Consider the following 14,733-nt stretch of genomic DNA (forward strand, 5'->3'; position numbering starts at 1 on the left):
ACATCTAACAAATAGCAATTAGACAAGTCAAGGTGTCTTCACTTTGTTCCATCGATTTGTTTTAACACTTTCTATTATTACTTGAAGTAAGATAATTTATTATCAATATTTAGTATTACTTTTTCCAAAAAAAGTATGTTCCGGATGGTGAAAATAGATATAACATAAAGTAACTCAAAGTACGTGGGAGCTTTTTTACACCTTTTATCCTCTAAGTATACCGAAATAAAAACACAAATCATAATCTCGAACGACAGTCGACAGCAATAAAACTATCGAGCAAATACGTTCGACTCGAGTCGCTTTCGAGTACGATTGTTATGGTTCCATAATGCCAACACTTCTCGATAATCTAGTACTTCTTCGAGCTAGCTCGGACGAAAATTTACTTTCGAACTCGGTTCGAAATACATAATGCGAAACAAGGTCGAGTCGATAGAATTTTGATCGAATCGAGATGCGTAATGCCACCCCCGGACTGAATGACTCCCAAGCTGGGAAGGATAAGACAATTAATGCTTCACTGCCCTGGAAAAGGATCTCAACACGCAACAGCAAAATGCGTCAATAAGATCTGGCGGACAGACATTATTTGTATTTTCACTTATTGTTAAAACTTAAAAGATCCATAGCTCAGTTGTGCTATGCGAATTGAGCCGTGTCAAATAAACCTTTAGAAAAAAAATATTGGGCTTGGGAACATTGTGCAAAAACTAATCCGTTTAGGAGGCTACCATAATTTTTACCTGTTTATTTTATAATGTTAGTTATGGTTACACCAGAACATTGGTTTTGTCAATTTCTTGCAAATCGTTTTAACCTCATTTAAGTAATTTTCCAAACTTTAAAATGGTAAAGAAAAAATATTTTATTTTTTCAGATTCTAGAAACTAAATGTACAGTTTCCCTGCTTGGAGTACATTTTAATTACGTCAAATAAAACGTGAACGAAATGGTTTTGAATGTAAGCTTCACCATCGTAAATCTTTATACATCGTTGTAATTTTCATTGATCTGTCAACACATACCATTCCTCAAATTAAAATTTGTACAAATCCTATGTACTCCGAACGCAGACTAACCTGCGACGGGAACTTCGAAGTTGTTGGCACTTTGTAAATTCGAAAAGGAACAACTCGTCGGCGCCAAAGTAGGCGAGCTGTCGTCTGTGCGTTTTCACATACGTTAATATTGCTTTGTCAGCTAATTGTAAGCTGATCCTCGGTGATCCATTGTACCTGGTTTTGTTTTTAGCGTGCCCCAAGGAATAACCGGAACGACTCTTACCGTTACTCACAGTTACTGCCCCTTGGCAACAAGCAAAAAGTTTAAGAAAGAAAAGTTGGATTGCTTTGATAGATTTTTCCGGCTTTGGTGTTTCCCTATATGCTGCTAATGTATGAAGTGCGAATTCAACTGAATACCACCATCATTTCATATTCCCATTTTTAATTCTACTATTCTCCTGAACTGGGTCCTAAACTCGCGCAATATGGCTTCCTCTGACAACGTGAGATGGAAGTCGAAATAAAATCGACTCCTCGGCTCAAGATACACCTAGGATCCTCGACCACGCCTTATGTGATCTTCTTCCGGCCAAAAGACATAAAAGTTTTTGAATCAATTGCAGCTTTCTCAAGCTTTGAGGGAAAGATATTCGGCCATGACAAAAATATCGAATATTCGCCCTGATAAGCTTCGGGTGATGATAAATAGTTTGAAGCAGGTAAATGATATTGCTGGCTACAAGCCCTTTACAAAGAAGTACAAGGTATATGTAACAGCGAGTTTGGTTGAAATCTGTGGGGTCGTCTCCGAATCGAGTTTGAATTGCGCAGATTTTATTGACCCCATGCTTCAACCGGTAAAGATACGGAACTGCTAACGTTTGCATTCAGCATCAGTCGCAGCTCTTGGGAAGAGGACATATGTCACCTCAGACTTCTACTGGGTGACCTTCGCAGGGTCTGCTTTACTCAACTACCTCACTTTTAACAAGATTCGTCTACCTGTACGTCTTTTTCTACCGCGGGTCATAAACTATATTAATTACAAATGACTGGGACACACAATCTCCCATTGTAGCAATAAGGTTCGTTGTGGCAAATTCAGTGGGAATCATGTGGATGATTCCTGTGGAAAAGATGTTGTAAAGTGTCTCTACTGTGGAGAAAATGCAAATGAACTCCCAACATGTCCAGCGTACAAACGGCGCAAGGAGAAATTGAAGCGCTTTCCTCCGGAACGCTCTAAGCGATCTTTTGCGGAAATGCTCTCCACGGATATCTGTCCCTCTGCTCGAAATCGCTGCGGTTAGATTGCATGTAGAAGGTAATCCCAGACCCCAACAGTAGCGACTATCTGCCAATCGTAGTTACTATTGCTGACGGTTCAGGGCCACCGAGTGCAATCAACGTTATCGACAATACGCAACATTAGACACACCAAGAAACGGAGTTACTGGCGCCGGTTCGTTGACATGCTAATGAGAGAATTATCGAGAGGCACTCTTTAGGACAGCGTACGTGAAACAGAAATAGTACTAACGAGAGCGTGGAATATTCAAACCGTCCCGGAACAGAAGATATACCACGGCGCGTCCCTTCATGTTACCGCAAACGAAACACCTTTTTCGACGGTGGAGTTCTTACTTGCTCTTTTATCGTGTAACAATAAACTCAACTTGTTACAGAATCTGCCAGACTCTGCCAAAAGACGGTTGTTGAATTTATTAGTTAAGTTTCTTGAGGGTAACATCAATCCACATGATTGCAGACAAGTGAGTGTCATCACCATCCAAAAATCAGGAAAGCATCCGACCACAACTCGTATCGAGCGCCCTTCTTCGTAACTTTGAATGACATTGACGAATGCTTAAGGCAGCTTGCAGATAGCTGTCGATTTGCAAGATACCTTGAAAAATTTGTGGAAGAAACCGAGCAAGTCGAACCAGCGCAACTACGGCTTCAATTAATAGATCAAACTATTGCTCAGGTTTCAACTTTCTAATATCTCGGGGTCTGGATCGACTGAGGAGGTTCAATGGGTGGGGGTGTTGAGGGGATGTTTGTGTGATATGTGGAGGAGTAACAGAATTAAATTCCCAGGACCCTGCCCCTGGATCCGCCACTGCTGTTTATATGGGAAATTCGCATGCAACCGCATACTTCAGAACGTAACCCAGGAACTCTAATTACAATGGAATTTAATGGCAGTCAATAGGGATACTGTAGCTTTCATTTGATACTAAATTTGTGAACATCGGATCAGACATACCTGAGAGGCAGATGTGAATTCAATTCAGGAAATAAACCACTTCTCCGAAGCTTCCGGTTCCACCGAAGATGTCCAAAGTGATCAATGTTGGTTTGATTGGGCATCAGTGAGCTGTAGATATAAATCCATGCAATTTAGTACACGTTTTAGGAAGTATTGCATATTTTAGATAACATGCTGATTCCCATTTATATGGGAATTTCATGCGTGACCGCACACTTCGACCCATAACTTCGGAACCGGAAGGCGGAATTACATGAAATTCAATAGCAGCCTAAGCAGAGCACTTCGCAGAGACTGAGTTTTATAAAATCGGTTTGGCTATCTCCGAGTAACCGATGTGCAATTGTTAGTCACATACATGCATATACACGCATCTACACATACACACACAAACAGAACTTGACGAAATGAGTCAAATGGTATAAAAGACTCAGCCCTCCGCACCTCGGTTAAAAATGCGGTTTTCAGAATGCATAGTATTTCTATAGGAGAAAGACTAAAAATTGTTTTTTGCGTGTTGTAATACGAACACTCGTAAATGCATGATCGAAATCTAATTTTAAATTCTTAAAGAGTCGCATTTAAGCATCGATGCGAACCATTTAGTTCGCACATTATGGTCAGAAAGCAAACTCACAATCATATGTTGGGTGCCAACCACAGCTCGATTCTGATTTTTCCCCAAATCTTTCAACCCCTTTCACTCCACTTCAGGAGAAATCGGGCCAACTGTTCAATCGGTTCCTTCCTAATGGCACACTCGCAATATGGTACCGGTCGATTCCGGGGATAAACATGTTCATATTCGCTTACCAGCCTCCAAATTGTCCCCGACGGCCGGCAGTGCGGTTCGATTGCAATTTCCAGCAGCCGTAAATTATGCGATAAATCAGTGTAAGCTTCCGAACCACGAGGTGAGTCGAATACGATGGCCATTTGTGCACAGTATGGACACCCGATGGTTCCGCGGTTTGGCTCGGTCCCAATCGAAGCGTACACGAAGCTGCTGGCTGGATCACTAAAACCCGTACCCGTTTGCCGATATTCCGGACACTGAGTGCTGCGTAAAACTCTCGGCACTAATTAGCCATAAAACGCCAACACACGCACGGTGATCCACCATCAGGCATTTCGCTGTACCGTTGAAAGATTTTTTCCTCGTTCTCTTGTTCAAAACAATCGTCCCATAAAACAGTGGACGCGACATAAAATTTAATGAAAATGTAAAGAAGTAGGTAATGATTGTTTCTTCCATTTAGGTTGACAATCGCCTGTGTCTTGTACCCATTCCATGCGATGAGGACAGACCGTGTTTTGTCCAAACAAGCTTTCGTTCGACCCACGCATTTGGATCCGAAATGGGGCATTTCAGTCTTCTGGTGTCAGGGGCTAACGGCAGGTTGTGAAAGAAAGTACCAGTGATCTACAATATCGCCAACCGCAACACCACCCTGCGGCGGAACGTGCGGCTTGAATGGTTATGTCTTCTTTGTGGCTTGGTATTTACACCTGATACGCCGGCAAAGTGATTGATACTTTTCCTTTTTGGCCAAGATGTTGGTTCGAATCTCAACGTCGTGTTATTTATACCGGTTCAGAGTAGAGAGTTGAAAGATTATTGATTAGACCGACACAGATCGGGACACCGCTCAATCGAATGTTAATGCGTTCCATCGGCCTCTTACATGCATCTACACAACAAAAATTCAAGTAAACAGCAGCCGAACCAGTTCAAGCTTCAGTGGATTCAATAAGAAAAAATATCTCCATCACTTTAAGGGAGAGTGAGGACACTTGATCCTTGGGGATATTTGATTCCCTGGCAATATCAAAAGAAAATGAAGTATTTGGCCGTTTATGATGTTTAGGAAAACAATCTGATGTATTATATTTGGTTTGGAAAAGTTAAATAATATTTTAGAAATTATGTGTTCAAATCCGTCTCGAGGATCCTTTTACAAATTTTTTGAACGGTTGTATGTTATCATCGAATTAATTTTATACACATATTTTCAAGTACGATTACTTTCTAAGGACTTTTGTCTAGAAAAACACGTTTTTCGAATAAAAAGTTTCACAACACAAACAAACAATTTAAATTTTGTTTACTTCATACAATAGGTATCTTTGATCCCTGTAACACTGGGTATTCTTGATCCCTATCATTAGTTCTCTCAAACACTTTCCAAATGTACAGAAATAGAAAAACATCATTTCCATAAAGTACCTGGGACCATAAATTGATCTAACAGATTTTTTGCCGTGAGCAAATATGGTATAAGTTATGGAAGATCGGAAAAGCAAGTTAAACAGCACTGATTTACTGCAAATACTTGTATTTACTTTCTACTGTGGTTAAAGTTTGTCGTGCATCTAAAAAGATAGTCTTATTAATTAATTTGTCGGGATAGGTGATTAGCTGAACTTTCATGCCTATAAGTGGTGTGCTTTGTTTCTTTAGCCCTAGTAGGCGGGTGATCAAGTTACCACACGATTTTACAAAAACCTCGTTTTGAAATGATTTTCAAAACTGTTCATACTAGTGACAGGACATAGTATTCGGATTTAAACATTATTCATAGCTTTTACAATACCAATTGACTACAAGCTGGCAAACTTTGCATTTAAATTTTTTTTTATTTCATTGAGAAGTTATGAGAATAAAACAAAAGTGGGATCAAGCGTACCCACTCTCCCCTACGATTTAAGTTTTAAGATTCAAAAGGATGCACAGTGGCACGACGAGTGACAAAACCCCAAAAATCAATGTCTTGTTTTTTTTGCAAATATTTATTTTATTTTTCTCTCAGTTTGAATAAAGGTATCTCAAAATTTTACTATAATCGGATGAAAAATGAATTTTTAACATGTCGTTGAAGCAAGTGACGTCGAGGATTTCTGTTTAATTCAATTAATTAGAATTTTTAGTACCTTAGAGTTTCAAATGGCGATATCTCAAGAACTACACAACCGATTAGAGCAATTTTAAGTTCGTTGAAAAAAAGAATGAATATGCTAAACCATAGATGGGAGATTTTTGTGCAAAACTGATTTACGTTTGTTCTGCATCAAAAAAATCCAATTAAAAAGTTTCTTATCATATCAGTAATTTATCTTTATACGTCTTCCAATTTTTGAGATGGTCTCCCATGGATCACTTATTATGAATCTGACTCAAAATTTAGTATAGTTTCAAGATATATATGGCTCATCTTGCGCATTTTTGCGCCGAAGTTGGTATATCTATATTTTTGAAAATACCCATATGAAGACGCCCTGTAGCTCATAAATCTCCTTACAAATTAATTGCCTAAACAACATTAAATTACTGAAAAATCAGTGATTTTTACTAGTTTTGTCAACCATTTCTGCTATCCGATGAGATTGGCTACTATGATTAATGTTTATATTAACCCTTTAACGACCAACGCATTCAAATGGATTTAAATAAAAGTAGTTGAAAAAATGAAATATGGAATATCAAAACTGATAGCAGAAATGGATTCAGCGAAATTAGTTAAAACCCCAAGTTTTAGCCACATAGACCAATTTTTATAATTTTGTCACAACTTTGTATGAACAGGTCCCACTTTGCGGATGGTGTTGGTTTTGAAATTAAACTTGACTCAAACATTGTTTTTTTTTGTATCCAATCTGTTTCTTTGGTTTTAGTTACATTTTTGTTAACATTTAACGGATACAGAGTGATTTTTTTAGACTGGGGTTATAATTGGATTAACAAAATTTAGATTTATAGCATAGGAGACTCGGGAACAACATTATCAGTGGCAGAAAAATTTCTGAGGTGGCCCCCCCATTTTTCACAAAGTGGTGAATTTTGCAAAACATGTTTTAATTTTATTGTTTAAGTACCCCCAAACATCTTCGGGAAATATTTTGTCGTTATTCGAAATATTTCCAATAGTTTTAGTTAATTGAAAATTTATACACCTTTTTACTGTAATATTTTTACAGCTAAAGCTTAATTTCGAATTGCACCAAATTTCACTGATGGTTTAACAAATGTTTAGTCTAGAAAATGTCGAAAAAAGTTTTAACAAATGTTAACTATTTCTACTATTTTTTAAACAATTAAAAAAAATGCTGTTTTAAATGGTTTCTTCACGCGATATTCATACCGTTTAAGTTGTAAAATGTTCCATATTTTATCAGCATTCAATTCCAAAAAAAATTTTTGAGCAAACATAAGGTTTTTAAAATATTTGATTTTTTGTGTTACCCGGCATGCGAAAAACAACGCGCGAGCGAAACAATCGCTGGTCGCCACGGCACGCTTGGACCAACATTGCATGAGCGAGTCGGTGGGAGCTCGCCAAGTCTCTGACCACATCAAATTCAAAGCTAGAGAATGATTTTCGTTGCGAAAACAATTTAAATTCTATGAAGGTATGTAGCCATATTTATATCGAATAGTTAATATACGTCTAGTGTAGTACAATGTCTATTTTGCAAAACCCACTTGTGAACATGAATAAATATTAATAGGGTGGGTGCTCCTATAGTTGAGGTGCACCAATAGTTTCAGTAGTGGGTTATACGCCTAATTAAGGTACCAAGCATCAACAAATATTTTTTTATCGATTCATCGCACTAAAATCGCACAATAAAACTGGTATCCTTGAAATTTGCTCAAAAAACTTTAAAAAAATTGATGTTCTTTGGATTTTGAGTAGGTGCTCCCTTGCACCTATAGTTGACATAGTGTACCTATAGTTGCGAGTCTCATAAGACAACAATAGGATCAGATATTAGCGATTGCACCACTATTGGAACATGTGTTCCTATAGTGGTTCAAGCGGTTTTGAATACATAAATTGGTTACTAAACAATCTTTGTATTTTTCCTATGAAGTAGGGATTGAAAGCTTTCGTTTAATGTATTAACATTGACAATGGGTCTATTCATAGATTTTTAGCAAAAGCTTTCCTTGAGTATTCGATTATTGGAACATCCACCCTAATTGTCGAAGTTATAACCATTTCCACAAAAGCGCGTTTTCTCTAAGAGATTTGCCGTGACTACGATTATTGTATAACAGCTCAATTGAAAACATAAAAGCAAAAAAAGTCATAAGTACAGGCACTTGTGGTGTCCTCGAACTATGCATTGTAATTTTTTTATTTTTGCGAACGGGGACGATTTTTCCAAAAAAATCCATTATTTTTCTATTATCACTGAGATTTTTTTTTAAGAAATTCATAACATTGATATGAAAATTTTGACGAAAAAATGGAATCATTCAAGGACACGACAGTTAAATTACAAACAATTTAAAAAAAAGAAATTTGACATCGGTTGAAAACATTTTCGGCAATCGTAGTCACAGCAAACACATTTTTGTAAAAACACGATTTCGAGATAATCACGTGCAAAGTTTCTAGTATATACCCGGGACCTCATTAGGGAATAGTGAAATACGCTATAATGTTGGTTCTACTGCTTGGATATTTATAATAATTTGGAAAAACATTCTAAAGAACTTATACTGCCGCTCTACGTATAATTGTCTCATGTGTATTGGGTATTCCATTGCACATGGAGTAGTTTTGCGTATAACGATAAGAAAGACAAAAGAATAGTTATTGTTTCGATTTTTGTATCTACACATATATCCTTTTAATTTAAGTGAACATCTGTAGTCATTTTTGGCATATTCGAAATATTGGAAAGAAATTGAAATTGTTGCTCCACGTCAACTACCAAAAAATATATCTGTTTCATTCATGATTTACATAAAGAATATCAGTTGATAATTCCAAAATGATTTTTAAAACATATGCTTGACATATTAATTTATGTATCCATTGCATCTGCTGCAAAACCGGAAGCAAATAAATTTTTAATCCTGTGCAGTTACGAAAATGTAGAAGCCTTGGGGTGTCTTGATTTTTCTAGCATTTAGAGTATTTTTCTAGTAATGCTATTTAGTTAACGAATGGTTTGTTCGTTTTTGCACGTTGTTATTCTCGTTCGTTGGCGCGTACATCGCCTTCCTTGTTCGCCCGAAATATCGAGTACACTCTTATGGCGTTTTCGTTTTTTCTTGGTGCTACGCCGGTGTAGTGCAAAGAAAAAGATAGACTGATTACACCCAAGTGTGAATGAGTGTAGCACCGACTACACCGGTGTAGTGCACTGTCAAAAACGAATATACCATTAGTAGTCCATGCTCTTCGTGCATCCACACTCGCGCGTGCTCTTCAACGCATTTCACGCTTGCGAGATAACAAAGCACACGAGACTTTGCGAGAAAAATTTCCTGGATATGCTTCTCGCTCGTTTCGCAACACAACACAACATAACAAGACTATAAATACATGAGCTTGTAAGTTAACGTATTATTTGTTTGATAGTTTTTGAAAATATAATCTGGATTTGTCTAATCTTTTCACTATTACCAATTCTGTGATATTGTAGCATGATAGAAGTCGTGAAATTGTGCGTGGGCGCACGGGGGCGAAGATTAAATTTAGGGGGACGAAAATTGAAACACATCTTGATTTAGAATATTGTTATTTTTTCGTTAATTAAATGTTTTAAATCACTTTTATTCAGGATTATTGGATACTATATGATACGTGATGAGAATGATAAAATAAAATTAGTTAGAGCAATTCAAAATTGTTGAAATTTAAAGTTTTCCGCAAACAAATGTTTTAGGGGGGCGAATTATAGTACATTTACCCTACAAGATCCAAAAAGTACAGGAAACAACAGCAATTCACAAACTGGAGAGAGTAAAGAGCGAAGGTGTTGTTAACGAGGGCCGTGAATGGAATGCAGAATATATTCTATTTACGAATGAAAAAAATCTTCACTGTCCAGCAGTGCATAAATAAGCTAAACAATAGGATATGGTTGACGGAAAAAATCACTGAACAATTCGGCTGTTTTAATGGCGATTCGTCGACAAAACCTGCTCCAATGATGGTTGGGAAGGAACTACTCTCAATAGTTTAACTCTATTGGTTTTTGTTCCTGAGGGAATTTATCTCAGTGTACTGGAACCATGAGCCCATGCTCATTTCGCTTCAACGCCTTGGGTTTTCCAACAGGATTCAGAACTGACGCATAAAGCAAAACGCACTTTCCAGGGTTCATTTCCAGTACCGAATTGCCAGCAAATTCACCAAATCTTAACCCGATGGATTATTCTGTATGGAGTATGTTAGAAGCCAAGGTCTGTTACAAAAAATATGACAGCGTAGAAGCTCTCAAAAAATATCAAATTCTAGAAGAACCCGCCGTACAATGCGTTCTTAGGTCGTCTGAAGCAGGCCATTGCACTCAAAGGCGGACAACTTGAATTTCGTCGGAAAAATATGAAAATTGAACTATTTTTAAGTAAAATGAAATTTGAAATTAATAAACAATAATTTCGCTTAATTTTTATATTGATTTTCGTGAGTCACTACAATTGCGGGACCCTGGTTAAAACCACTAAATTTGTTATGGAATTTGCGTTTCGACTTCGTATCATCAGAATCCGACACTAACTTCGTGACAGGACTAAGCTAGTGCCGGATTGACGTTAGCTCTAAAAACGAACGCACGATTTATTTCCGAGTGAACCTCTAGTACTGCTTTATGTCCCGCAAGAAAAGTAGTTTATTTTAAGCTGATGAGAACTAATGAAATTGAAACATTTAATTTGGCTCAGCAAGCGTCAATCCGGCGTTAGCTTGGTCTTGTCACTAAATTAGTGTCGGATTCTGATGAGACGAAGTCGAAATGAAATGTTTCGATTTAATTTGTTTCCATCAGCTTAAAATGAACTAACGTGACATCACGCTAGGGGTTTGCTCGGAAACACAAATCGTGTATTCGGTTGTAGAGCCTTAATAAAACTTATAGATATGATATTGTTTCTAACTCAATGTGGTAAGGAGCTATTGGCATTATAGGTTAATTAGCTGGTACTATTCTTTCAGTGTGATCATACTGTAATAGCATTTTACACATCTCTACCTTTCCTTCTTGTTTTTCGTTGTTCGATCAATGTTTGATACATTCAAAGATATGCAAATCTCTCGACGATCGGCTGTACGGAGCTACAGTTTAATATTCACGAGAATTTTCCAATTAAATCAAGTATATAAAAAGTTCTGAACAGCCGACTAAGCAGAACAATTAACCCATCATTGCCCAACTTATTTTTCACGCGCATCACAAATTGTGTTTTCCGATCGAAGAAAAATGATGTGGTCATTCCAGTAAAATTATTTTTGTACTCAAAGTAGCTGATATTATAAAGAACAACCAGTGAAAATTTAAGATTGATCGGGTAATCGGTTCCTGAGATATCGTGATAGCCGCGAATGAACTTTTCAACAAAATACAACTCCGAGATAATCGAGTTTTACTGTCGGTGCAACGAGTCAACGGTCTAGCGTATCAAACACTACGTACCGCCTACAAGTGGTGAATGGGTAGTGGTCTATGAATAGCTGTAACTTAAGTTGTAGTATTCCGATCTTAATGAAACTTTGAGAAAATTTTCCTCAGCGTATGTTGTTTCAGAATATCTAATTTACAAAAATTCGATTTTTTTCATCCTAAAAAAATGTGTAACCCCTTAAGTGAAAATTGATTAAAAACAAAACATAAACACCGGTTCAACCACTCTAACTTCTCTAAACATATTCTGCAAGAGTATATGAACAATATTAACTCGTTGATAATGCCTGTTCTGCATTATTAATTGAGTAATAGGAGTTATTCTTAGCACCTACTATATATAGTAGGTTGGGCAATAATGGGTTAATACATAGTGATACGCAAGGACATGATGAAATAGATCGGACTAACATTCTTTCCTTCCCAAACAAATGCGGATTCGGTAGTGGCCAGTGTCGGTATTGATCAGCGCATTGTATCTAATGATTTGGTCAATAACGAGGAAGCAACACACGGACGATATCACATACTTGTTCATATGCTTATGGTTAATATGTTATTTTCTAACTAAATATAAACCCTTGAATTCGAATTATTAGGCATCTGTGACAAATATTTACTTTAGAATAGGGCATTTATATACCTCTAAATGACCTTTAAATCAAATTTTATAATCAATCGGCTAGTTCTGTTTCTGGCACAGAGACAATTGGTTGACAATTGAAAGTACCAGACCAGATGATTAAAAACTACACAGTAGTGCACCTTCCTAGAAAGGGACTATAAAAACGCATCAAATATTAATCTGAGAGAAGGAAAAAAAACATCATATTCAATACCACCTGATTTGATATTCTCAGCGCTCCATTCATTTGGCAGGCTATATTAGACCTCCAATTTTAGTTTCTGAAATCAAATCAACCGATGCGCAGGCAAATCTCATCACGTTGAACTTTACAGCTAAGGCTAGTACGTTCATCCCTTCGTTCGGGTATGGTATCCTATCCTGGCAGTAAATAGGTTTTACTACTGGTCTGCTTCCTACGTTCGTATTTCTTGCTGGCCCGGTGAGCCCACATCTCTAGTATCAAGCCGCTTGATTCAATTACTAGTTCGGTCCAATATCTTCAACTCAAAATGCCAACCCGCAAAGGTCAGATTGAACAAGAGAACGCAATGAGTGCAGGTGCAGATACAAGGGTTCGGACCGGACCGCAGGATGACCTATGTTTGGACTTTTTTTTTCTACAGTTTGATTCTTCGACGATGTCGGTCGGGTTCACTCCTACAGAAGAAAAAAATCATCTTATTTCCTTAACTTAGTTTTTGGAATTTGCCATACATGGTTTGAGGAACGTTATTGGATAGCAATCCGGGGCGTCTCGATGATAACGATTTACTTTGCTATGTCTAATCCACTTAGTTTATACGCCTACCCATCAGAGTTCCCTAATAAAAATTATTAATATCAATCATTGCCACAATGATGATACGCATCCATAAATCAAACTCATTTCAACATTTTTGTACTCTTGCTCTCGTTGCCCTTTTCTGTATCCCACTGGACAAGTGAAATCAGTGTAGGCTGATTTCATCAGTGGATTAACAACCCCAAACGAACTCTTATCAAATATCCAGAGAAAACAGTGGAAACTGAAATTGTTATTCCTCCATCAAATACAGTTCTGCTTTCCCGCTCGGACTTTGATCAACATCAAAGACACGGGAGGTTATTCGTTCAATCTGTTTCAGCTTCAACCCACAAAGCATCCCAAAAAGGGGCACCCAATGTAGAGGATTTTTTCTCTTATCTCCAACGGAGGCGGTAGGAGCTGCAGCGGCAGCAGAAATCCTATGAATTAATAATCAGCTAGAAGTCGCCTTTCACTCCGCTTTAAATACGCCATAAATCAAATTTAAGACTTCATAAATAATATTCGACTTGGGGCCGCAGCTTTTGGCCGACTGCGGGACTTCACCTTGTTGTTGTTGTTGGAATGCTTCTCCTGGTGTCTCACGCGGTACAGACCACGGCATCGGCAGGCGCAACTTCCTTACGGAAAGAAGAAGAGAAAATAAAAAAAACATTTCGTCATTTCAACCTGAGATATGCGGAGCAAAACCTGATTCCGGGCCAGTGAACGCAACGTGACAGAGCCAGCCGTCGATCGTAGACCGTGGACCGCCAACCGACCGTCGCTCGGGTTTTTTGTTTCCTGTGAGCTGGGCGAGGCACTTTCGTGGACAAGGCTCAGCAGCATCGTACAGCGAGAGATCATAAAAGAATTCCCATAAAATTATGCAAATTTAATAGAATATCATCAAAACTCATCAAAATAGTAGTAACAAATGTCATGAACGACGTGAGGCGCTGGCTGTCTCCGGTTAAGGGGAAAAACAGTTTGGTTGTCAGGTTTTGCTATAGATTTTTTTTTATGATTGAACATGGCTGCCGGTGAGAGATAAGAGTTTCCTGGAACACATATTTCGTATTGAAATGATCGTCATTAAATCAATTTATTATTGCCGTTTCTGTAATTAAGTTAAGCACTCCGTCAATTTAGTGTTTGGTGCATTTCGCTTGAGAATCTTTTGGGCTTGTGTAGAGTACAGATACGATCAAGATAAAAAGATAATTGATAAATGAAGAAAATGAGTTTCATAAACGAAAAAGTCGTTATTGAACAGTTAGGTTTGTACGTTAAGCGGCCCTTACACGTTCATTACTTTTGTCAATACTAGCGACTATTGACAAAAGTATTGAACGTGTAAGGGCCGCTTTAAGTCGAGGTCGAGGTCATATGCTCCGAATCTAGAATCGAATAGGGTAGAATCACTATTCTTCGTCCCTAGTTTTGGCCACCTTAGTAGAACATGTGATAATTATATTATTATATTTCAGGAATCATCAAGAATCAGTAGCGACTGACATAAATGGAACATTCCCCATGTCGATCGTAGATTTGTGCCTTGTCGTGATTTGTCTTTTCACAATTTCGTGATGGGAAGGATTGGGGAAGTGGTAAGGTTAGGGAT

This window comes from Topomyia yanbarensis, chromosome 2, assembly GCF_030247195.1.
Source record: "Topomyia yanbarensis strain Yona2022 chromosome 2, ASM3024719v1, whole genome shotgun sequence".
Taxonomy (NCBI): domain Eukaryota; kingdom Metazoa; phylum Arthropoda; class Insecta; order Diptera; family Culicidae; genus Topomyia; species Topomyia yanbarensis.